This window comes from Acromyrmex echinatior, chromosome 7 (genome assembly GCF_024713525.1).
Source record: "Acromyrmex echinatior isolate Ae372 chromosome 7, ASM2471352v2, whole genome shotgun sequence".
NCBI classification, from domain to species: Eukaryota; Metazoa; Arthropoda; class Insecta; order Hymenoptera; family Formicidae; genus Acromyrmex; species Acromyrmex echinatior.
Window position 1 is genome coordinate 13,032,296 of NC_141858.1, and position 26,519 is coordinate 13,058,814.

General features: G+C 34.0%; 1 protein-coding gene across 5 annotated transcripts in view; it reads right to left on the bottom strand.

Moving 5' to 3' along the window:
• The window catches only part of ss (aryl hydrocarbon receptor spineless), a 203,889-nt gene that overhangs the window by 102,251 nt on the left and 75,119 nt on the right, over positions 1-26,519 (bottom strand). Inside the window, exons 1-2 of one of the 5 annotated variants that reach the window (XR_015545745.1) lie at positions 21,515-22,044; positions 21,330-21,377 (exon numbers count right to left, since the gene is read on the bottom strand). The exons of 3 other annotated variants lie outside the window; for them this stretch is intronic. The gene's annotated coding sequence lies outside the window, so the exon portion shown is untranslated. Of the gene's footprint in view, positions 1-21,329; positions 22,045-26,519 lie in introns of those variants that run through there. One more of the 5 variants, XR_015545744.1, reaches the window with a different exon arrangement.

Consider the following 26,519-nt stretch of genomic DNA (forward strand, 5'->3'; position numbering starts at 1 on the left):
TCGACTACGGACGTGAAGTGAACGTAATATGTATAAACATGCGACACGCGCGTCAGTATCCTGCTTGTTCTGTCAAGAACATATAGAATCGTGTAGCCGTAGTGCTTTGTTATCGAACAGTGTCACGCGTCCGTCGGCATTGCTGTCATGAAATGACGGCGGCTAATGGACAAATCGATAAGCTATTATCGGACCGACAAATCTAGGAATGCAGAGATGCATAAATATCATTGCGCATTCGTCATTTTATGGAACGTGTATTTTGAACTTCACCTTACGCGTTCCGCGAGATTGCATAATCACAGATTATTCGCGATAAAAAAAGTGGGGTAGCATAGAGTGACGCATTTGATCTGAGAAACATATTATATGACTGAATAAGCTTCTGCCTTTGTTGGACTCTCCCTTTCCATATAATTTTTTATATACCATTAATATCGGTAAGACCTTCATATATCATCCTTTATCATTTTATCAAATTGTCGTAGGTCCGTTTTTTAGATTTTTTTTAAACACTATCAACAATGGTCAGTTCTCCGAGGGAATGAACAATGCACCTTACGTCGACATTCACAATCACCAAAGTTTCAGATACCATCGAGCGAGAGGGGGGTGAAGTTAAACGAGCGAGCACATGCAAAGGTGTCTTGTTCACTAGGTCAGGAGTGCCAAGAAACCTTCCGGGTTTCCAGCTGATCGCGGCATAGCATGGCGTGGCGTGGCGTGGCGTGGCGTGGCGTGTTGGCGTGATGCGTGTGCGGTACCCGCACACGCGGGGAGAGAAAGAGAAAGAGGGCGGAGGTTGCCCCGTGCCCGGGGAAGTTAGTTCAGCACGGTCTGCCGCGGGCCTGCCACTCGGATATTGTGGATCCATGAGCCTCGTCGTTTCGCTCTCGTGTGTCGTGTCCCTCCGTCGGTGGTATCCGCGACGTATCCGTGTGGATACTACCTTCGGGCAACTCGAGGTGCCGTGCGTGCAGCTACGTAAAGCTCCCTTTCTCATTCTCTCTCTCTCTCTCGCCTCTATCTGCTTCTCTCTCCGCACGCACCGTATACGTTACAATGAGTCTGCTCGGCGTACAGCAACTTGCACCGCGGTTCGCCTTGCGTGCTAAACTTCAGAATATGAGCGTTATATCCGGCAAGGCTCGTGGAGGCATCACGAATCGTCGAACCCGGATGACAGCGGAGTCGTATATAAGATAATGTAAAACGAATAGTAAAACTGAATGATTTAGAAAAATTAATAGGACTGCTATAAATTCAATATAGATAAATGAGCTTCTTTCATCTGCGTTAAGAAACCAGCAATAATTGTTTCATTTATATGATAAATTTCAGCGAAGGATTGGTATTTTATTTAGATAAAATAAATACAAAGTTCATGCTATAGAGTATCCTTAACCTTTAGTACCCACATCTCTCAAAGTCTCTATCCACCCACATCCGAGTATCCCAGTTTTCTTTTGCTTGTATCTCAGATTGTAGTGCATCGATTTTAACTAATTTTTTTTTTAAATCTATTGTTTGAAGACTGAAAAGAAAAAGAATTTGAGTTAGAAAGTCTAAAATGTCGTAGCACAAAAGATATTTTGCAATAAGTGAAAAGGGATCAGAAAAAAACGTCAGAACTATGAAAATCGGGAGGGGGGGGGGGAGTTACGCTAATTCTTTGTGAGTAGGGTTAAAAATGGTAATCAATATTTGCTAGTAATTGAACTTTTAAACAAGTCTATTGTAACGAGAAATGTATTATGGTTCCATAAAGTATAGTGGATTGCTTGCAGTTTGTTATAAGTTTTCTTCGCTTTCTTTCTGATTTTTATCTACTTTACAAAACTTATACCTGCAAGCTTTGAATTTCGCTCAACTTAATTACTCAACTTACAATTACTGTGCACTTAGAAGTTAAACTTACTCTAGTGTGAAATTTTTTTTCGCAAGTTTGATTATTGTTAAATTACTAATTCTAGTTATAAAATAATTGTCTTTCTTATTCGTTTGTTAAACAGAACTAATAACTAACGTATGATCTACCCATTTAGATAAAAAAATCCATTCAATGAAATTTAAGGGATATATTTAGTGATGGATAGCAAGATGCTGTGAATTAATTCGAATATATCATGAAAAATTCGAATTATGATTCAAATATGATTCAAAATCATACATGTCTTGAGAAGTCTTGAATGTCTTAAAAAGTCTAAGCGATTCAAGGCACTCTAAAAAGAAAAGTTATGTTTAAAAAAAATGTTAAACTGAAAAAATTGTTTCTTTCGTTGATGTTTTTAAATTAAAGTGAAAATACATTTGACGAAAATTTTATTTGATTTCAAGAAATGAGGTTCAAACCAAAGAAATATTTATTTAATTTCAAGAAATGACATTCAAATCAAAGAAACTTTTCTTTAATCGTATAGCAATACTTCTTTAAAAATTTCTTCAATTCAACAAATTTTTTTTAATCGAAGAAATTGAGAATTATTAAGACTTCCAAGACCTATAAAAATCTATCAAAACTTTCAAGTCCTATCAAGACTTTCAAGACCTATCAAGACTTTCAAGAGTATACAGCTTCGAATAATATTCGTAATGTTTCGAAAGAAAGTCAATGATTAAATTGACTGAAAATTCGCAAGAGAGATGATTTGAATACCCATTACTTGTATTCCTTGAAAGATAAGATGAGGAGACTTCGTAACAGATTAAAAGTAAAATTTCCTATTGATTTGCAATTTTTCTCCCCTTTATCTATATCCAACGTGATTATGTTCTTTGAGTTCTTTCTTCCCAATTCTGATTGCGAACGAATCGGACGATTGTTATCCCGATAGCGTGCGCAATTTGAATTATAAATCGCGATGAAATTAAGACGGCCTTATTTCGCGATGCATAAAGCACGTAATTGCCCGACGGCGGGACGGCCGTGAGCGGCGCATTGTGGGCCTCCCCTCCGGAGTCTTACAATCCATTCGGGTCGATGGATGTGCGCTGGTAGGAAAAACGTAAATTCTGATTCGGCCGAGACGAACGGCGCGGGCGCTTCCTCCTAACTCGGCCTTTATCGCGTAAAACGCTAAGTTATTTACCATCACCCGGGCTCGCCAAATTGCACGTTATTGCACTGCTCGAGCTAAACTTGCCTCTAAGTGCACACTAAGCAATTAAGTTGGGCGAAATTCAAGGCTTGGGGGATAAGTCGCTGCGAAGTAGATAAATATCGAGAAAGAAAGCGAAGAAAGCCATAAAATGCAAAATGTAACCGATCCACTAAATAACTTCGAAACAATTAAATGTATATTTAATAAGAGTTTTCTAGAGTTTTATGTATGAAATTAACGATTATATAATTGTAATAATATATTATATTAAACATAATGTTGATCCGTTTTATGGACAAGTTTATTGCAAAAATATTCAGTATATTAATGTAATGTGCGTTGAACAGTAATGCCGTTTCGCATCTCATAATTTCCATTTTATTTCCTCAAGTTTCAAATTGATGTAAATGTTTTATATCTGACAAAAAATAAATTTGAAGTATTATTAAAACATAATATTTACTTTTATAACAATATTAATATTTTATTATATAGTTCTTTATATCTTATTACCAAAAAAATGCAATAAATTGAAAATACTTTATATTTATGGCCAAAGCTGTAAATACATGATTTATTAATTGTTTGAATTTACAGTTTCCAAATAATTCTAAAAATATTAAAAAAAAAAAAATAATATTCCAGAGTAGTTTCAGAGTGAAAAAGAGTCAAAGTTAAAACCTGATCTCTCGATTAAATCATACTCAATGAAGATTAGTCATTCAAAGTGTATCGTAGTTCAACCTTGTAGATGAAAAAGAAATGATATAAATGATTTGTGTATCGCGGTAGATATCAATAACGCGTTCTGACATGCGCTCGAGTGTTAATAACCTTGGCCGTGTAACACGGCGAATGTTATGAAGCGAGTGCTGATTACCACGGTCGTTAATTCTTGGCTAATATACCACGGTAACACTCCCGATATGTATACCGTATATGCGTATAAATATACGGTGAAGAATTAGAAGGTCGTACGTAAAGTATGTTACGATACCATCGCGAGCGTATTTATATCAGGATGATACTGTCTCGGGTTGCAACAGGAATTACAGCTGCTGCTGCACACGTCGCCGTGTGCGATTTCGATTTCGCGAATGTGTTCCGTAGACACGACACTCTCGAGCGGGTTGTGATCGTGAAAGAAAAATTTACGATTTTATGCTCGTAACTTTAATCTTCTACGAGTCCTAACATCGAACTTGCTCACGTCTTACACTACGCGGCACAATGCTGTTTAACGTAAAACAAACGCACGTAAACTATCGACTGCCAATAAAATTAATTAAACTTAAAAATAGAATAATTAACTAGGAAATACATAGTAATATTTTTATGCTGCAGAGGTTCTACACATACACACACATACACACACACACACACATTATATATATATATATATATATATATATATATATATATAGTTATTAAAATTTATGGAATTACTTTCTTGCTGCATTTATTTTACAACTGTTATCTCAAAGTTACGAAACAGAAATCTGTCAAAGATAAGATTATAATTATAGATTATCAAATTATAATTTTTAATATTTATATTTCTTTTATTATTAGATATTTTGTTATACTTTTTTCAATATTTCTCTACATCTAGAGTACTCGATAACTAATAAAAATAATACGTACGTATGAGATGTGCATATATAGATATTTTATCAGGAATTTCCAATTTATTTAAAAAAATATATATATTCTCTTCAAGAAGATTATATTTTTCATGTATTTTAAAAGTAAATATACATGTTATTTTTGTCTTTTCTTTTTTGAAAAAGAAAAGACAAATAAAATTGACATGTATATTTACTTTTAAAATACATGAAAAATTTAATCTTCTTGAAGAGAATATATTTTCTTTTTAGGATCCTAATCCACTTCGATAGACAAAATCTAAAGGAATTGCTCAGAATCGGGAAATCCTGGCATCGAAATGGAAGCTGGAGCATCTTGTCGCTTAATTTACACCGGATGAATCAGCCATTGCGAATCTAAACGCACCGAGCTCTATCGCTTTTACGATCTCCCGCGCATACATTAATTTCCTTCGCGTTTATGCGCATCCTACGCCATTCTACGCAATTAAGATTAATGATCGCGGGTAGCTTCTTAGCTGCAACAATTAGCCGCCGTGCGCGTTACATGCGTCGAACATTTCTGTAACGAGACATTTAAGATACCGATGTTACATAAGTGCAGAAACCGCAGACACGAGTTGCGCCAGTGCGCATTTCTGCGTTAATTTATGGAAGAGGAGGAGAGGCCCAAGTAAAGTTTCAATTGGGAACGAATTCTCGCGGCTTTCTGCCGCGACCGCCTCTCGTCGCGAAAAATTTGCGGCTCGATTCGCGCCAGGATAAAAAGCGCAGGAGGAAAGATCGTTAGGATCTCAAGATGCCACAACCACATTGCCGATAATAATTACTAGTTGTTATTACACTCCAATTCGCGCCCATCGGTTACGGATACGCCTCGACTGTAATCACCAGGATTACGCTCGATTCATATTCATGTACGTAGATTTCTTTTTTTATGCGCGCCACGTCGCGCCGCTCCGCTCAAGTCGATGCTAATACTTTATTAGTGGCGCCAGTACGTATACACTTCCCGTCGAGAATTATTCTTTTCGTACGATATCAAGATTACTCGCACTTGATGCCTCTTTGACATTCCTTCATGCCATGTAAATTTATTTATTATCATAAATAAAAATAAATTTACATTTATTTTTATCGTAAATAAAACTAAATTTACATTTTGCACAAAATAATTATGTTACTGATAAGTAATTTAGGTATACAAATTTGTTTGTATAATACATATGAATGTTTTTCTTATAATGTTTATAAATTATTTAAAAATTTTATGGTACATCTCTTTTAAAATTGAAAGTGTAAAATAAAATTTATTGTCAGCTAAATAAAAGTATTTAAGATACTCCCTTAAAAATTGCAAATTGAGAGATTATTTAGTCTATTAATATGAAAGTTCTTATGAAAGTTTATACCTATTAACAACAGTTCACAATATCATCTGCAAGACTCGAATGATCTTTGGATACATAATTCTGGCATATAAGAAATTCGACGCGCTTTTCCATTAATTTACTATACATGGGAAAGGAAGCCTTACTAAGCGCAATTATACGAAGCAATAGATGAAAAACGATCAGATTCGCCCGGAGAAGCAAGAATCCTCTTAATAAGAAAATTCTGCGATCCGTGGCGCACTTGCGCATGCTTCCATGCGCGTGTATTTCACTATGAACACAAGCTGGTTGGATGCGTTCCTAATTATAACTTTTGTATAAATAATTTTCCATAACGTGTCCTTTTCAACGAAAACTTAAAAAAAATATATATATTAGGTGTTGGAATTAATTCGTAGCGTTTTTAATGAAAGAATGTTATTTATTTCACATGAGCATTAAAAAATACATTAATGAAAGTACTTCCCATCACTTGTAAAACGCTACGAATTAATTCCAACACCTAATATATATATATATATATTGTAATTCGATTTATTATCGACCGATTAAAAAGGTTTGATGTTACTCTTTTATCGTTTCATCTCTCTGACGTTCTGATTGACGATTATTCGTCATTTGAGATACGTTTTGCGCGAGGAAACGAGGGAGAAATTAGCGATTTCCTAAGAAAGATATCCCCGTTAGTCGTTAGCATGAGCCGCGAACCAGCGGCAGTCCGGATAGCGATCTTCTCGGCCGCGAGCTCAGCGACCATGAGTGGACTGAATATTTTTCATATGAAAATCCAGGTGGGAACCTATTCAGAGCGCCGGCTAAAGCAAATTTTTTTCTTCTCACGCACATCGCGTACGCATCTATGAACATGCATATAGCGACGAACGAGATCGGCGATGAAATGCAATATTCATAAATGCTCTCTTTTTTTTCGATTTACTCGCTGTACAGCGCTGTACAACTCAATTAAGATATATTTGACATGAAACTAGTTGTACTATGTTCTCCATTTATCTGAGGATTTATTGGTATGAAATGAAACAGCATTCTATAATACAGGAGAAAAGTGATAACATGATGATAAAAATTCTAATATCTTTCCTATCTTTTCCCGCAAAAATGAATGTTCGGGAAAGAAGCTTTCTGGGATTTTTATTTTATCATTTGTATTATATACGTCAATTTTGTCCCAAAAGAACAAACACGGAAATGATGTAATATACATGCAGTTTATGATTATGTAAAATGCATTAAATACTCTTTCTTTCATATATCTATACATTCAAGAGAAATGTTCCGGTATTTTCTTGCTGACTCAGTAATTAAAGCGATGTTTTATTCTTTGAATGAAACAATTCATAGTTGGCTTGCTTAATACATATACCGTATATCTCAGAAAGCATAATCAAGGCGACAGTATTTTCTATAATTTTGAGTATTTAAAATTCTTTGACAATGAAAACAGTTTTCCCATAAAAATTTTATAGAAAACAAAATTATTATAATATATTGAATTGCATCAGCAAATTTCGAATTGGAATTTCCTTCTCAAACGGAACTCTTTGTTTTATACGCAATTTCGAAGTGTGTGCTGAATAAAATATTATACCTTCGTTCTTTTATTGCATGTTTTTAATTTTGCCTATACTACGTTATGTTATCCAATAAACTATTAAATGATATCGTCTAGCTAATTTCTTTGTCTTATCTTTATATTACCCCGTTATTTATATATTATCTAACAATATATCCGCATGATTCCCGCATTCCTCCAAAGCGAGAAACTATCGTTCCTATCAAATCTCCGATCTAGCAGTTGCATCATGCGAAAGATCAGGCTAAATATGATGTTCCGGCGGCGAGAAACAATCGGGAAAGGCTTGCAATGGGCATAGCATGACACATAAATGAGCACGTCATGATTTCGTGGTCGCTAGAAAAGTCGCGCAGCCACTCTACTCTCGCGACACACGCGAACACAACACCAGTCTGTCGATGCGAATAGATCGTGGCAGGATAAGTCAGACACGACGTAATTTACTTCTCTGATGGCTCGGTGTATCGAGACTTACGATAGCTCGATCGTTTGCCGCGTTACGTTATGATTACGTTCCTACCAACGTGAATGCACTAATGTGAAACGAGAACGCGCATAAGTAATTCGTCATTAAAAAACCGGCGAGATTATTCCTCGATCGACTGTCGTGCGACGTTTAAAAAATTGCGAGAGATTAATAAAAAGCAACGGCTTGACGGCAAAATGTCAGCAAAGTCTACGTAAATGTTTTCACGAATGCGTTTTATTATATAAAAATTTTGTTTAGTTATTTTGAATCGTAATTAAATAATATATTTTTAATTGATATAAATTATTTAATTAATATGAAATAATTAATCGTTATGCCGTTACTAATAATTTATATTTATAAAATTATTTATAAATATTAAAAAATTAGATTAAAAAAGAAATTTATATATAACAAAAGTTTTTTTTTAACAAAAGATGTATATTCTAGTATATATTTTCGTCAAATGTCAATATATTCTTAATTAATGATTAATTAATTCGTAACAGTAATATTCATTATATCAAGACTCGTGAAAATTTCAACATAAATGCATACATTTTTGTATTTTTCAATATAATTATAAGATGAGCTAAGACAGAAAGGTGCCTGTAGTTATCGCCAATTTAAAAAGTAAATCTCGTTCCTTTCGCGATGATGACAATAAGCGTATAATTCGTTAAAGTTGAATAGAAACTGACGCATTGTCTGATGGAATCGACTGACAGATGCGGCGCAATGAGTACAACGAATTCTCCAATCACCTGTCGGATACGCTCGTGGAATTGCGAGCGGTAGCCGTGCAAAAAAGAAAAGAATTCACGGAAAATGTATGGAGTACATCGAAAAGTGGAATGTATGTCTTAATTAATGTTAAGCAGATTGCAACTTGAACAACTCCGTTTCGTTCCATACTAAGAGCGATAGGAATACATTTCGGGAGAGAGTAGAGCAATCCATGTTTTATATTTCACAAGAAATAAATGTATAACAACAGCTGAATTTGCAACAAAAATCTAATACACGAATACTTTGCTTGCGTGAAGTAAAATGTAAAATAACATATATTATAAATATATATTTTAAATATTATATAACAGTACGAAATAAATATCTATAATTTTCTTAAAACTTATGCATACATATGTATCTCTTAAAATAAATTACTTTAATTAATACTACTAATTATATAATTTTAGAGAGTAATTTGAATTTTTTTATCAAATTTTGATTTAATTTTAAGATCTTTGCAATGAATTTTTAATCGAGAAAAATCAGACTCATGAAATTGGTCCTTAATTAGTATTTCAAATGAGATATGATAGATTGCTCGACCGATTGCGTAAGAAACACCGCGGTAAAATACAAAATACTCCAATTATATGTGAAAGCGTGTGTGTGCAGGCGCGTTAAGCCGCGACAGGAGAAAAATATAGTAGAAGATAAGGAAGAGAAGAAAAAGGGAGCAGAGAAAAAGAGAGAGAGAGAGAGAGAGAGAGAGAGAGAGAAGGGAGAGGGGAGGTTATTCTTAATTAAAATGATTGCCGACATTACGGCTAAACTCTTGCAATTATGATTCCCTTTCTCCCATAAAAGTGCTGCTTGATGTCCGCTGGTGTTCGTCGTATTTTCAGCTAATAACAGTCTTACGCCCCGCGCCATTCTTATCGCAGTTCATCATCCCGCAACGGCAAGACGAGTGCTCCGGCGTATAACGAGCATCGGCGGCTAATTTCGATGAACTCTTAGCCTCGGCGTAGCGCGGCGCGACCTAATGACACGTCGAAAACGCGTATCTTCCTACGTCCTCCCTGGCACGGTAAATTAGAGTGAAGGGACCCCTCTCGAACGACTCGACCACGATCTCATTTCTTCCCTAATGAGCGATTAATACGCACGAGTGTTCACGCCGTGAGCGTTCGATTAAAAAATTGAGCTCTTACACCGAATGGTGTAAGAGCTCAATTTCCTTGTCGTGGAATTTTTAAAATTTGCACATATAAGTTCTTTTTCACCGAGACAGTGATGGGTAATAAATTAATTACACATATCAATTTTATATTGTTAATGTATAAGTTAATTTAAAGATCTATCCCATGGTCTATATCGCGTAGTGTATCCTCGAATTATAGAACGCTAGTTTTTGTATCATAATTTTTAAAATATTCAATTCTGAATATTGTAACAGAAAACAATTATAACATTTTTACAAAAAGAAATTAATATATTAATTATTCTTAAAAATTATATTAAAGCTATATTATATTAATTGCTATTAATTACTCATCGGAAAATTATTCGTCGCAGCGATTCATTTAAATCTAGATAAATATATATATGTGTGTGTGTGTGTGTATTGAAATACCTTAAATTATTATAAATTAAATTAATATAAATTTCATAATAAAAAATATAATTCAATTAAAATTATATGTTATATGAAGATATCTAAGATAACGCTAAGATAAGGGTATAAAATCAGGCTTAGAACACGATATTCATCCAATACCACGCTGCTAAACGTAACGAATCACTCGAACCAGGCACATCACGGGGAGTCTCTTTTTTCATCAACTATCAGCAACAGTTATCGAATCAGCAGCCTCTGCACAACTCGCGCTTCCTTCGCGATGCGTTCGAGATCCACAGAGTCCGCCGACGGTCGACGGAACTCCACCCCATAAATATCGCGGTCTCGCGACGCGAGGTAATAGCGCGTCGGAAAGAGAGACGATGGCGATACGACGCGCCGCTTGACTCATACTCGAACGAGGCTCGTGACTCCACTTGACCGGACAACCGAAGGATGCGGGGATCCGGAGACAGGTGCGCGTTCGCACGCGAGTACCGCCGTCCATCGCGAAAAGTGGCCACGCCGGTTTATGCTGGCAATCGATTTTCCTACCACCTTTGATGATTCCGTCCGATTGCACCGGCTGACATTCAGCCGCTGATGTATACGGGCTTTAAACTTATTACTTGTCCACGCGAACCGTTTTGTTTTCGCTGTATTATATACGGGAACCGGGCGGACCCACAAGACGGGGCCCGGAGCCGGTCCTCGCGACATCTGCGACGGCTTTACAAACGCCGCTGTATGATCAAGTACTATACGGCCGATCGGGTGAGCAGGTGGAAAAGAAATCTCTAATTCTCTTTCTCTGTTTTATCATTTATTGTCGTACAAGAATCTTCTCATTTTCTTTCCTATTACTCACTAAATCTGAATCAGTGATAATCACTGATATCGGTACCAAGTATGCCACTGGTAATCAGTGAATGAAATGTGAGATCTCTAACTTATTTAATCTTTATTATGTGATCTAATCTTGTTTTAGTGTATAAATTCAATGAATATGGTATTAGATTGAAATTAACGTGCAAATATCAATGTTTTAATTATATAATGTTCAAACATTCTTCTTTTTTTAGTTGAATTTCACTGATTATCTAGTGTCAAGTATGCCACTGACATAATTACATAATTAGTGACTATACACTGATTCAGATTTAGAGAATACGTATTACTTTTGCAAAATCACTTATAGCGCGATAATATTATAACGGATGCAAGGATTGATCAGCGTCGCAACCTAAACTCAATTTTATAATATTTAGGCCCGATTGCATCAATGTCACTTTGACTTGCTTAAAGCAAGACTTAAAATTCACTCTCGTTTTAAAGCTGATAAAGAAACAGAGACAGAGAAAGTTTTAAGCCCGTTTAAAATCGAAGTAACGTTGGTGTAATCGGGTCTGAAAAGAATTATTTAAGTATATTGATATAATAATTTATAAGGCAATATTTTTCTCTGTCTAAATATGACATTAATGAATTTCTTTTATTTTAAACCATTCAAAATAAAATGAATAAGATTACGGTATTAATTTAAAGTAAATAAAGTTCTGACAAGAGAGAGTCAAGCTTTTAAAAGTTATAGTAATAATTCCTTTTGACAAACATACAAACTAGTTTTTTATATTCTCAGATTGAATATTGATAGAACAATCATTTTATTTGACAATAAAAAAAAAAGTTTAAATTATCAAAATAATTATAGAACGCTCAAACTGATTGCTAGAGCGTGAAAACTTTTTGCAGTATTGTCATTAACACTTAAGCCCATTTTTACAATATATGGTTACTTAAAGATTACCAACAGATTCATCAATGAAATACATTCATGAATTTCTTGATTACCTTTAATCTTTAGGTTATCATATATATTATGAAATTGGATCTTAGTGTTCTACATAATTATTTTAATGGTCCAACAAAATTATTTTCAATTTAAATGTAGCTAAATTTTGTAGATACTTTAACGCGCAAAATCATTCTTTTCGTAATATAGATGAGCAGGATTAAAACGCGAAATAAGAATAACTAATTCCTGGCAAATAGGGCGGAGCAATAACATAGAAAAGTTGGAGTACAAGGAAATGAGGGTTAATAAATCAGCCTTCAACCGATTCAGCCTTCAATCCCATTCATTCACCGTTATTATAATATAACCGACTTTATTCTTTCGCAACGGCGAAGAACTCCTTCATTACCGTTCCGCTGAAAATGACAGTGCAATTTAACGACCGGGATATGACAAACCTTACCAGTGTTGCAAGATAAAGTTAATAATATAATTAATACAAGGCTCTCCGTCTTTGTGTCTCCCTCGGTCATCTGCATATCGACAATCGCCGAACGTTATTATCGTCGCGATTACCAGCCGATAAATGCGTTCGTTGCAAACCGACGTTGTTTTCGTCACGCAGTCGCGAAGAAAGGTGTCGAGCGTCAAAAACCGGCCGTCGCGCGCCGAGTCTGCCGATCGCCGATCTCTCATTTCGCATCGGGCCGTCATGTGTGTCCGCTATGCAGATCGATATTTGGCGCGGTCTAATTGCTGTGTTTTTAATAATGACGTTAATGAACGATGTGTATCGCGTGTCCGGTGGGCTCAACTCGACTCGACTCGATTCAACTACTTCGCTGGGCCCGGAGCTCGGCCCAACTTGGCGCGTTACCAATCCGATTAAAGGCAAACCGAATCTCTCTCTCTCTCTCTGTCTCTCTTTCGCTTTCCCTCTGTTAACCTCCGTTGAAACGGACTTGTCCCCGACACCGATGGCGATACCGATCGTCGTGCACGCGTACCGTGTTCTCATCTAAGAGAAAGGGATGAAAAAAAGCGCGGTTCGCACACACATGGCCAACAACGATCCTTTACGTGTCATGTCATTTTATCGGATGATGCCTTCTTCGCGATGCGATATTTGACGACGTTCCTCGCCGGCTACCGAACTCGGCAGATGTCTCAACGTACTTTTTCAGCGTCTCTTGTCGAAACGAACGATAAGGGAAAAATTGACAACGACGCTTGTTACTTAATGCGAGAGATCACAAACAAAATCGGTGTCAATCTGATTTGTATTATTTGACATTCAATATGTATCTTGGATGTACAAGGTGTATCTTAAACCACTAATTATATAGTGCAATTCCCAATAAAAAACTGAGTCAATCAAAAGATCCTCTTATCTATCACTTTAAAATTTTCGCAATATTTTTTTTAGTTATTCAATGAGCAAAATGTCTAAAATCGACGTATAAGACAACTTTAAGAAACATCTTCAAAATATTTCACAAAGAATACTGAAAGAATATTGAATCTTGAAATTGTTGAAGTTGTCTTATATATCGATTTTATTCGTTTATTCGGTAATCTTTAGAAATTAATATCTCGTTAACTATTGCGAAAATTGTGAAATGGTAGAAGACTCATTATCAGTTTTTTATTAGGAATAACACTGTATAATTAGTGGGCATTATTATTATTATTATTAAGATATACCCTGTATATATGGAATTTAAAATTTTTAATTTAACAACATTCGCATACAAAGTTATAATATTCTTTACATATTATATGTCCTCTATTTAAGTATATATCGAAAGAAAAATTTTTGGTATTTGTGATTGTAATTGCACAATAAATAATTAAGAGCTCCATTTTTATAATTATTACTACTATATAATGTTAATAATATAATATAATAATATATTCCTAAACTTCTATAAATTGAAATAGAGTCATAAAAATCTACAAGTTACGAAGACCAAAGATTTAAGATTTTTGTATAATTTTTATATAAACAGCAAAATTTTTATTCTTGTGCGACGAAAGAGATTAAAAAGAAATTGCTCTGAGAGTTAAGTGATTATATCCATCTTTAAGATATATCGAATAAGATATATAAAATAAATTCTCATCGTTATTCTTAATGTTAATTGATTTAAAGTTCAAGACAGCTAAACTTTTCACAATTTCCATATCTTTGTTAAGATAAAAATAATTACTAATTTCGACGTACGAATGCAAAACTAATGAACTGGAGATAAATAAATGCGGCAGTTAGTTCTTCTTGATCGATCCGATAGGAATGTCGAGAATTTATGTTAGGGGGATATACTGTAATTCTGTCGTTTGCGATATCAAGCTGCCAAATAGCTTGACTTGAGAGACTCCAACCAAAGTGAAATAACTTTTAATCTTCTAGATATGCCAAAGTTAAAGTAGCAAAATTAATTAGGCATTTCACCTTGCTAAAAAGATTGCTCGCGAATAATAATTAATCCTTTAATTGATCTTTGTCGTTTCACTTTTTTTTCATTATTTATGTAATATCAAGACTAATAAATTTTTGAAAAGAGATGCAATGCATATCAATTCTCTTTACGACTCACTCTTTAACTACACAGCCATCTCAAAGTAGGATTTATTTTTAAGATAATTTTGTATAATTGCAACAGAAAATAATAAGATCTTGCGACCACAAGAATTAACGTCGCAATAAAATGATACTGCCCACATTTATTACAATTCATTGTCGTAACTTCGATCGAAGAAAGACAACCTAAAAAAACAATCTATGCAAATCCTTTGGAGAGAAGATATACTGAAGTGGATAGGTTTTATAACGTACGCCATTATTCGTCGAGTTAACAAACTTGCGCCGAAGGATACTCGTGGATCCCGTCTGCGATTGCCGATGGCTATCGATGCAAACGAGAGGCGCGACTCCGATCTAGAATGGAATCATTTTTCAAGCGGTCAACGGACAGACGGACACGGCGGATTGCAAAGAGAGGCGAGACAAGACAGGTGAGATGGTGGAAGCCACTGACGACTTTATAAAACGACGTGCGTCGCTTGCAACATTGTCCGGTAAAATCATGAAGGCTCGCCGCATCGCGATAATCGTGAAAAATGAATTCCGTCGCAGATAATCGGCGAAATTAAATAAATGCATTGGATGACGGACCATCGTTTCTATCGATTGATCACATCTTCTTTAATCCTTTCATTCCAAGCATAAATACGCTTTTTATTTATTCATCGCGAAAAAAGTAGTCTAAAATGTAATTCTTATCATTTCGACTTAAATACATAAAATATAATATACCATAAAATGGTGATATCTCAAAACTCATCGATATAAAGCATAATGTAGAGAGAGGAATAAAATTTTAATAAATTCAGACGTGTAAAAGAAAATAAAAATTTCGCGCTATTTAAAATCTTATTCTATTCCCCTAACATCCAATATTCTTATTCAAAAATACTTTTGTTTTTATTAAAATTAACTTTTAGAGGATGAGAGTCTATTTTTTTATCCTATAGGGAGCTTTTCCTCAAGTAAGATTTGTTATAATTCATCATTTTATTTTATTTGTTACCTCAAAATATAACACTGTTTTAGCGCCACTATAATGGTTTTCCCTTCCTGTAAAGATTAAATATTTTATGCATTAATTTTATTTTAAAATTATCTATTCCTCCCATAATCATGAAAAAAAGTCACCGCGTATTTAAAGAAGACATTAGAAATGTGGACGGAAGGAATGCGATGTTGTAAATACTATAGTCGCCAGAATAAAGATGGAAACGTTAGTCCGAAACATTAATAATAGTCGCAGGACTAATTACTCACTGGGCGAGCGCATCAAATACTCATTACACAATTCGTTACCCTCAGACACCTTAATCAAAACGTACCACACGTGAACATGACATGGTGGCAATATGTGCACAATATATCAGTTTGTGACACTATGTAGAAACGTCTGCCAGCGAAGTCATTCAAATTTAAAGCAAACATGTCAGCCGAATCCCTCATAATTTCTAAGAATTATTCATAAATTAATCAATTTCGAATAATCTTCTCTTGAATAATTATCAGTTTATGAAGATATATTAATTATAATTAAATACATGTATTAATATGTATGTATTTAAATAAACTGGGTATATACATTTATCTGTATTGTTAGATATCTAAAAATATATACACTGAAATTATAACATCCGATTAAGATACGATTTTACGTAAATGAGTAGTATTAATCTGTTGAAAAAAAAGAGCTTTATCACTCAACAAACAAGCTGTCATCATTTTCAAATAACTTTAACGTCATTTAGTATCAAAATAATGATAAATAATGTCAATTTGTTTGTTGAGTAAGGAAGTTAAATGCTGAATAATTAATAATTGGTACAGATGTACCATATAATATGCGTTTGATTTGTTATCCCATTCTTTGATGAATGTCAATAATTATAAAAAAATAATAATTATAATAAATAATGATAAATTTTCATCCTTTTAATATAATAACGTGCATTTACCGGTGGAATACTTTGATTTTTTCTCGATTTGCTCACCAGAGAAAGATTTCTTTGATTCAAAAAAATGTTTCTTTGCTATACGGTTAAAAAAAAATTTTTTTTTATTTGAACATTATTTCTTTAATTTAAACATTATTTTTTGAAATTAAATAAAATAATCTATTTGATTTTAAAAAATTATGTTCAAATCAAAGAAATTTTTTTCTTTAACCGTGTAGCAAAGAAACATTTCTTTAAATTAAAGAAACCTTTCTCTGGATGCTGGTTTCACGCGAAATATCCTCTGCATTCGTCATTAACGAGTTTTACGGAGTTATTCTGACAACGTGCCGCAATTTCTCAGCGTATTAAAGACCCAGCGCTGTTTGCCTTAATTAACCATAACACTTCTGTCACCTTATAGCGGTACGTACCTAATAATTAAATTGCGGAACGGAGACTTTTTTCTTATTAAATAACACAAAAAATGAATGTTACAAAAACCTGACCTCGAAATATTAAAAGTGTCATCTGTATCGAATTAATTTTCCTCTTGGTATTATAATATCTATAAATAATTCTGCGAAAAAAATCTCCTCAATTTCTATTTTTATTTTGATCAAAATGTGCTACCTGTTATAGATGTATTTATATATAAGTTATCTTTTTAATTTATTTTAATTTATTACAAGAATTTATCACAAAAATCCAATTATTTAGATAAAATAAGTTTTGGTTTGTTGAAGAGATCGGGATTAATCGTGACTGCGTCCTATCAAAAAATCATCGATTTACCAACGCCGCTGGCACGAACAAATCGCGAACAGTGATGCTACCGCCAAAAAAGGGGCACGCGCATCTCGTCCCTAAACGATCCGATCATTTTGGCCGATCGGTGTTCGCGCGCGAGCAACGTTTATAAATATAGACACGCCTATGCTTAATATATCATACACACGTGTAAATGTATATCATAAACGTCCGGGAGAGATGCGTAAGTCCGCGATGGAGAGATACAGCCGGGCGATACGGTTACCATCTCGTTATTACGCCTTATTTGCATTTTCCATTTCGTCGCCGCACCTGGCAGAGTGAGAGAAAGCAAAATGAAGAGAGAGAGAGAGAGAGAGAGGGAGGGGAGGAAGAAAAAAGAGAAAGAGCCCAATGACGATAAAAGGGAGAAGAATGAGAGAGGCAAAGTCGAAGAGAAATCAGCGAGACGGATCTGTCGGTCGAAAACCGGAAGAACGCGAGATAAAAACTGACTCTTTTGATATTTGACTTATTATTTGTTAAGAAAATCTGAATGTGTATATATGTTTTGTAAATTGGTTTTATATGATATTAACGCTCTAAAAATTCCTGAGACTCTAAAAAGAAATTTCTGCGATAATTCAAATACAGTAGCTGAAATACTTAATGCAAAACAATTAAATTAAATTTCATTAATTTAATTTCAGATTTATTCTCTGCCATGCAGGCAATTTAACATGATTTAACTCTCCGAAGCTGACATTAAAATCTTATTATAATTACTAACACTGGACCTATAAGACATATTTAATTTATGTTAATTAAAAGACATCAATTAAATTCAAAGAACCAAAAATATGATATAACTCGTACGAAAGAAAATGAATACTAATAAAACTCGGTCATTTACACTAACTAGATTAGTGCACATTAAAGACTATTTTATATAATATATCTAAATGTAGTAACATAATATTATATAATCAACTTTGAAATAATACATGTACATTTTGTTAAATAACATCAAAATATCATTGAGTATTTAATCGTTTAAAATATTTATGTGCTTTTATTTGCATTCTTCGCTAATTTCATGTACAGTTAATTATGTGCAGTTAATGTAATGCAAATGACCGAATTATATTATATTTTAATAAGAATAATTTAAATTTGCAGATGTAACATAAAGAAAATGGAAAATGTTTGATACTTTTGATAAAGAGATTTATGAATGAGTCTCCAAAAGACTCATCGTCAGCTTCGGAAGGTTAACTTATGAAGTACTTATTCAAGATAAAGATAGTCCGGTTCAAATCGGCGAATATTATGATGTCAGATCGTCAAGAATAAAACAAACAGACAATTTGTTAAATAAATGAACTGTGTTTCTTGTCAAGAAAGCGCTTCATTGTTGAAATTGCAATTCAGGAAGAATGAATATATAACACGAAATACGCTCCAATACCTATTGAGCACGCAACGCGTGTCACACTTGAAAAATTTGCACGACTAATTACTATCGCGTATCTTTAATTAATCCGCTCAGATACTCTCGACACCCGATTCGTGCACTGGATGCACTTCAGACACGAAGGATGCGTCTTAATAATTAAATCGCTCCAATGAACGCGGCGTTGACTCGACGCACAGCAACGCATGTCATTGCAAATATCGAAGGATCTATTAATTATGATCGCATTAATTAATACATCACGAATTGATTTATCGCTATATTGCTGTATGTAACTCACACTGGGAAATGATACGGAAAATGTGAACAATCTAACCTCGACGAGAATGATACAGTACGAACAAAACGCAAAGCAAAATGAAAACCATTCATAATCAACTGATGTGATTATCGTATATATAAAGCTTAATTAATTTGTATTTATACAATAATTTAATTTCATTATGATTTTATAGCAGTAATCTCAGTATCTGAAAAATACGATAAAGATCGCATAAATCCTAATGCAATCTTATTCGACAACTTTATTTAACTGATATTTCCTTTATCTAATTAAGATCAATTAATATTTACTCAATTAATATTACTTTGTCAATTATAAATAATTGAGCAGTTTTATTTTTAGTAATAAGAATAATTTAATATTTTTTCCTATAAGAACATTTATCTATTATAATTATATTACATATTTTTTCATAAAAAATTTGTTAACATTTTGCTTGCAATAATTTGTTATTGTAATTGCATTTTTGCATGCGTTTTATTTCCTCAGATTAATAAAATATCGTAAATCATTTTGAAAAAAACCAATTTTGATTACCGTTTACAATTTGCAATCAATAATAAGAAATCGTTTTAGTTTTGCGCGAAAGTTCAGTGTCAAATGAAATCATATTATATGAGAATAGTATTTTATTATGAATTAAACACGAATCATCCCAATTAAGAAGTGATACAATATTATAATAAAGTCGGATGCGTTATTTTAAGCAATAGAACGTTTATGTGCTTTTCCCAAGTAGGTATATTTATATAGAAAACTATACCGTGCAGTTTCTTTCCGCGAATACGACAGCCTTGCTGCTTCGTTCGCGTGCTCTTTAAGTAGCGAGGATCGCTCAATTCATTAAAATTGCAATAAAAAATATCTTCGGCTTCGTCAAGTATAACTGCCAGCATTACGCGGTTGTCTCACTCGGATACATCCCGGAGGTAGTCCTAGATGTTTAAAATTCGCATAAGCTGATAACGAAGTGATATACGTAACACGTCTCGGTTATAAATCTTTTTTTCTACTAATTACGGCGATAAGGATACGACGTCGTAAATCATCGAAATAATTGGCCGCGCACAGTCACGCATTGTGTGCGATCCTATTTACGTGTACGATCCTCTTAACGCCTGTCTGCGCGCACAGAAGGGCCATCACGATATAGCTATTAAGTTCTCAAACGCATCGGACGAAAACCAATCCGGAAAAATTCTCTCTCGCTGCGATATTTAGTCACGCTTAATCGAGCATTAAGTGTAAGACGACGTGTGAATGAGTTCCGAGCTATGCTCATTAATCTTTTTCCCTCAATGTTTTATTTTAGGTGTCAGCAAAATCTATTCTATCGATTTTTTACGAATACATAAACGAAGGAAAACGTCCGACAGATAAGTTTCCAATTAAATTAAATAAGAACGCTATAAAAATGTATAAATGAAAGTTATTAATTTTAATTATAAATTGTTCTAAGGATATTTGTATTTCAATTTCTTGCTCTATAGCTTTGTTTTATTTTTGTTACGTTTCCCTTCTTTTTCAGCATTTATTTAAGCAAACTCCAAAATTTATTACTCATAATGTACTCGACACATCAAAATTGTCTAAACAATATTATTATGTAATACCTTATTTTTTTACAGTGGTCTTAATTTCGTTTTTTTTTAATTTAAATATATTTAGTCTTCCATGCACAATAAATAATTGTACATACCTGGATACCAATTAAGTAACTTTTTCCTTAGGATGGAAAATGTAAAAAGTAAGAAATTTCTTAACTTCAATGGTAAAATTTTTATTTTTATGTTTCCATCCCCCAAAAAAGTTACATAATTGCTACACAGAATTATCTATCTATTAATAAATATCGCTTTCTTTTTTTAGAGCTTGTCCATTACAAAATAATAGATCTATGGGACATTATACATCTGATAGAAATACATATACATTTGATAGAAATTTCGTAGATCCATTTTTTCCTCTAAAATAAAATATAATTTAGAACTTACAGGTACGATGCGCAGCAACGGAGTTGAACTACGTTGAATTACGTCGAACTGTAAAATACGAACGTAATATCTGAATTAGCATTTAAAATAATTGTTATTCAAAAGATTAATTGTTGCATAATTGTACATAAAATAATAAAAACCTCAAACGTTGCAAATATGTAAAAAATATATCGAAAACTTACCATACAGTTGCTCCGCCGTCGCCCGATATCTCCTCTCAGTTTCCTTCATTGCACATACACCACTTAACACCCGCGAAAATAAGTTACGAAATACATTAATACGGGAATTTTATCGAACACTTCAAACATAACCTTGCAAATCATTTTTGGAATATTCTAGAACGGACAACACGATGAGAACGCGCGAGAAAACTCTCAGACTGCGTCTAATTAGGTTAAGTTATATCACTCAATCGTATTCCACGATTCATTGAATGAACGAGTTTCGAACGACGAGATGTTTTAACAAATTACCGACACGCCAAATGTTCGTAGAGAGGGATTCCATTCGGCACTTGTCGCGACGAAATTTCGAGAAATATTGTGACGTCGAACGACTCACAGCGCGAATAATAAACAGGTGACTGCGTAAGTTCAACGGTCGACGCGCTCCGCGCGCCGCGCGCGAGTAAGTAAACATCAACCGCCGCATTCCGCTATTACGCACGAAATATTTCATGCGTTATAATATATTAATGTAATGCGTATTAAAGAGAATAAATAAAAATATAAAATTAAAGTTAATGTTGAGTGGTAAAGTATAGGAATTTTTAGATATCTTAAATAGTAATAACATAAAGATTAATGATAGAAGGGAAATTGAATAAAAAATAAAATATAATAATCAAGAAAAAATTTTTGTATAAATTATTAGAATTATTCATCTGGATTGATTAATTGAAGAATAGGCTATAATTATTTTAAAGTTAGTAATGTTTAAACATATATATGAATGGGGTGAAATATTTCATTTTCACGTTTATAAAATATTAATGTATGCTGAATATTCTATTCCTCGCATCACAGATTTTAAAAAACGATCTACATATCTTTCTACATGTCTTTCTGTTACGAAATCACTTTTTATGATTTATACTACAATACATTTCGTATCAAAATAAGAGACAATTTATGTTTAAATTACCAAAATCTTTCGGAATTAACAATGTATCCATCAAACTTAATTATAAATTTCTTTGTCTTGTAAAAAGTGTCAAACAATTCAATTTTATTTAAGTTACATCTGTATAATCTTAGATTATTCATATTAAATATAGTATTTATTCTTTTTAAATGAGTTATGTATATTTTAGTTCTTTGAAACTAATTAGTGCTTTTTAATTAATATAATTAAATGGATCTTACAAATTCAACGTCAGTAACTATGTTAGATTTAGATATCAGCTCCGGAAGATAAAAGCACGATAAATCTGAATTATGAATCTGAATTCTAAATCGTTGAAGAAATATTTATTGTCCGTAGATAATCTATTTTCTATCCCTTATCATTTCAGTTCGTAAAACGAAATTATGCGAAGATATGCTTTAATATGCTTACGAATTTTGATCGCGACAATTGATCATACACGTTAATAATTGCTAATTGTATAAAGAATAAGTAAAGAGGAAGTTTGGTAGCGTTTTGCTTTCAGTTGCAAACGCGATTCGAGAAATGATAGCGCGATACACGGAGCGAATCGCGATACCTGCTAGCTCGAGTTCTATCAGGTGAATGGGAAACAATGACTGAGCGACATACACAATGACGCGCCTAAACACCAAGGTCATACGTCATCAAAAACGAACGTTAAGATTACCCGCCAGCTTTCTACGAAATATACGTACTAGGAAAACGCCGAATTCTAATTGTAATAATTTTAATAAATGATAAGAATGAAATTGATCGCTGCAAAAAATGTGATGACTTTATTCTCATGTTTTCGTAATTTATTAAAATCAATATATTTTTCATCAAAGATTGAAGAAAAAGTAGAGTTATAAATTAATTTTTGTATACTTTTTTTAAATAAAAGAAAATTTTATAGATATTTTTATAAATACTGTTTTAAATAAAATGAACAAATCTCATTCTTTAAATAAATATCAGATACTAATTTTCAATAATTTGTTTAAGTGTGTGATTTAATAATTATTAAATAACGGCTTTTATAATGTTCTATTAGTAGTAAAATTATCATTATTAACTGCAATAATGTACGTAATGTACTTCTAAAAAATCAAAAGAAAATATGATTACAATAATTTGTAATACTTTTTAAAAAATCATTTAATAAATATTATACATTCAATACATAATGTGTGTCAGAATCTATAATATATTATTTCTCTTAACTATACATCTTATCCATACATACATCTTATTTATTATTATACATCACGATTGTCAAAGTAATTATTTCGCTTGAAATTGAAGAAATTTGTCGAAGAGAAAAAAGTGAGATCAAAATTAACAGCAAACTTCTCGTACAAAAAAAGACTTCCTCCGCGAGATTGTATTCTGACGCAAGAACGCGTGCAGGAAGCGCGGCTCGAAACCGAGGATGGAGCAACGAGAATCAAGGACGACGCGCGCAGAAGAGACCTACCAATAATAAGACTAAGTGGCGTAGGTTAATTGCCGAGATTCTCGTTCGCAGGATCTCTGCGACCGGTAGCGAGAGCACAACGGCGAAGAGTGTGAGGGAAGATGAGCTCGAACGTGTGAGAAAGGCGAGGGAGACGCACAACCTCCGGGGGTAGATCTGCTATCTGGAGCCCCAGAGGGTACCAGAGTACCAGGGACTATCGCACACCGCCTCTTCAACACCCGGCGAATCCACCTCCAAGGCCCGGACTTCGCCACCTTATTCTTCTTCTTCCATTTCTTCTCATCTCCTTCTTCCTTCGTTTCTTTCTACCTCGAGGCGAGGGAGGCACGCATCACGTGCCTACTTGAAAAATCAGCGCGGTTACCGAGGGCCCTAATTAATTTACATAGCGTTCATGGAGAGCAAAAGGGGGGAAAGGGGGGAATTCCTCACGGGTTACTACCCGTGTTACTCGGATTAATGTTGCCGATCGAATGTGGAGCTGTTAATCTTGTTAACAGCTGCAACGCTTGTCGAGGCGCGAACAGAACTTTTTAATCGAGAAGCTCGATTCTGTGGAACGAGTCGGTTGATGTTGATAACTTTTCGGAAATTGGATTCTGTAATCACAGTAATGCATAAGAAAATGTAGAAAATCGAAAACGACAATGCGATTTTATTAATGCTTTATGCAGTTTTAATCAATGTTATAATTGATTGTATGTCTAAAATATGTATATTAATAATATTTTAATTAAAATATGTATATTAGTAATATTTAAAAATAATAAGGTAAGATGGTACAATTCTGAATAAAATAAAATTTAAATTCAATTTTCAAAAAATTCAACTGTAATTCATTGTGTGGAAAGTACTAAACAGGAAAAACTAAAACTTGTACTTTGGACTTGAAAATTGGATTAAAATCTTATATTAGAAGATTTGTACCACGTTTGAAATTGTATCACTTTGCCCTATACCTAGAAACAAAAGATACACAAAGATAAATGATCATAATTAAAACTACAAGCAACCTAAAACTTATTATTTCTACCTGATTACCTTTAACTTAATTTCTATTTAATCTTCGATTATAGCAACAAGTCATTTGAAAAAGCAAACATTTTTAGACAGTTATACAATATATATGATACTATGAGATTCTAAGGCTCAGTTTTAAATCATGGCGCTTAACCGAGGTTCAACTTATTTCTCATCTCTTCCTAATTTTAGCATTAGAAAGAGATGACGACCAAGTTAAACCTCGGTTAAGAGTTAACCATGAGTTATGAAACTGGGATTTGTAGAAATAAAAAACTTTGAACCTTCAATCGCCAAGGTGAATATTTGCTTACATTATGTGCTTCAAACAGAACGCTTTAGAACCTAAATGTAGTTGAAGATCAATTGTCAAGTCACAATAATGATAACTCTATTTCTGTTCACACAAAAGAAGATAAAATTCGAAACTATTATGTGCATGCATATCCCTCTCCATAATTTAAAATTCCGCAAAAGTGGCGTGTCAGGGAAATAAGGAAGAAAAGACGGGGACTTAATATACAGACGCGGGAACTCCCAGGTATCAGAACAGATCGGAGACGACACTCTGTTGGGAATCCTCGGCAGAGATTCAAGTCTTGACAATGAATACCTATTAAAATGGTGTGAACAATGCGCTACGGGTTAGGTCGCTGCGTCTTTCGCAAGCGTGCGAGTTCCATCCTGCGGTATCGCAGCAGCAACCAGCAGTGACCAGGATAGCGACGCAACGGCAGCAACAAGAGCTCTAAGTGGAAGTCCCAGGCCGCAACCTCGCGCGCGGGCCTCGGTGATATACTGCGAGATCCGCGATATCGCGCGGATGTAGCCAGCAGCAAGCAACGCACGTACACAAACAGACGAACAGCATCATGGAGGAGGCCGTCCTCCTCTGCGCGTTCAATCCGGATTCGTGCTCGTGCATTACCTTGCATACGCTATTGCACCCCCGGTATATCTGCCATCTCGCTTCCTCACGTCCTCTCGAAACAAGGATCGGGTCGTTCCCGACTCTTCGCGCGTTCGACCATCAACCGAGCCGTATGATGCCAACCTCTTCCGCTAATGGACTCTTTCCCACCCGTTTCTTCTCCGTTTGCCACTCTCTTTCGAAGGAAATATCGTCGCGTAGTCCTGTGCGGTGACAGTCACATGTCTAGTTAATTGCTCCTATTTACATAATTAAGAGTTCTAGCATTTTGAAGAGTTGCAGAATTTTTAATATATTAAGAAAAATTTTGGTGACGTTTAAGTAAAAATTAGCCCTTTTTTTAATATTAAAATAACAATGTCCGAAACAATGTTTAACATTCACATGGAAGTCAAACAGTCGCATTTAAAAGAATGATAGTTAAAACTAATTGGAACGATTAGAAAAGTTTAGATAGAAGATAATTTAAAATGAGCAATCAAAAAACAGAAAGTCTCGAAGCAATATAAATCCATGATTTGTTTAGTGCAGATACAAGTATATTAATACGAATTTAAAAAAAAAATCATTCTTTAAATTCCTCGCATGTATTATTGTACTTTCGTAATTCCAAGAATTCCTAACA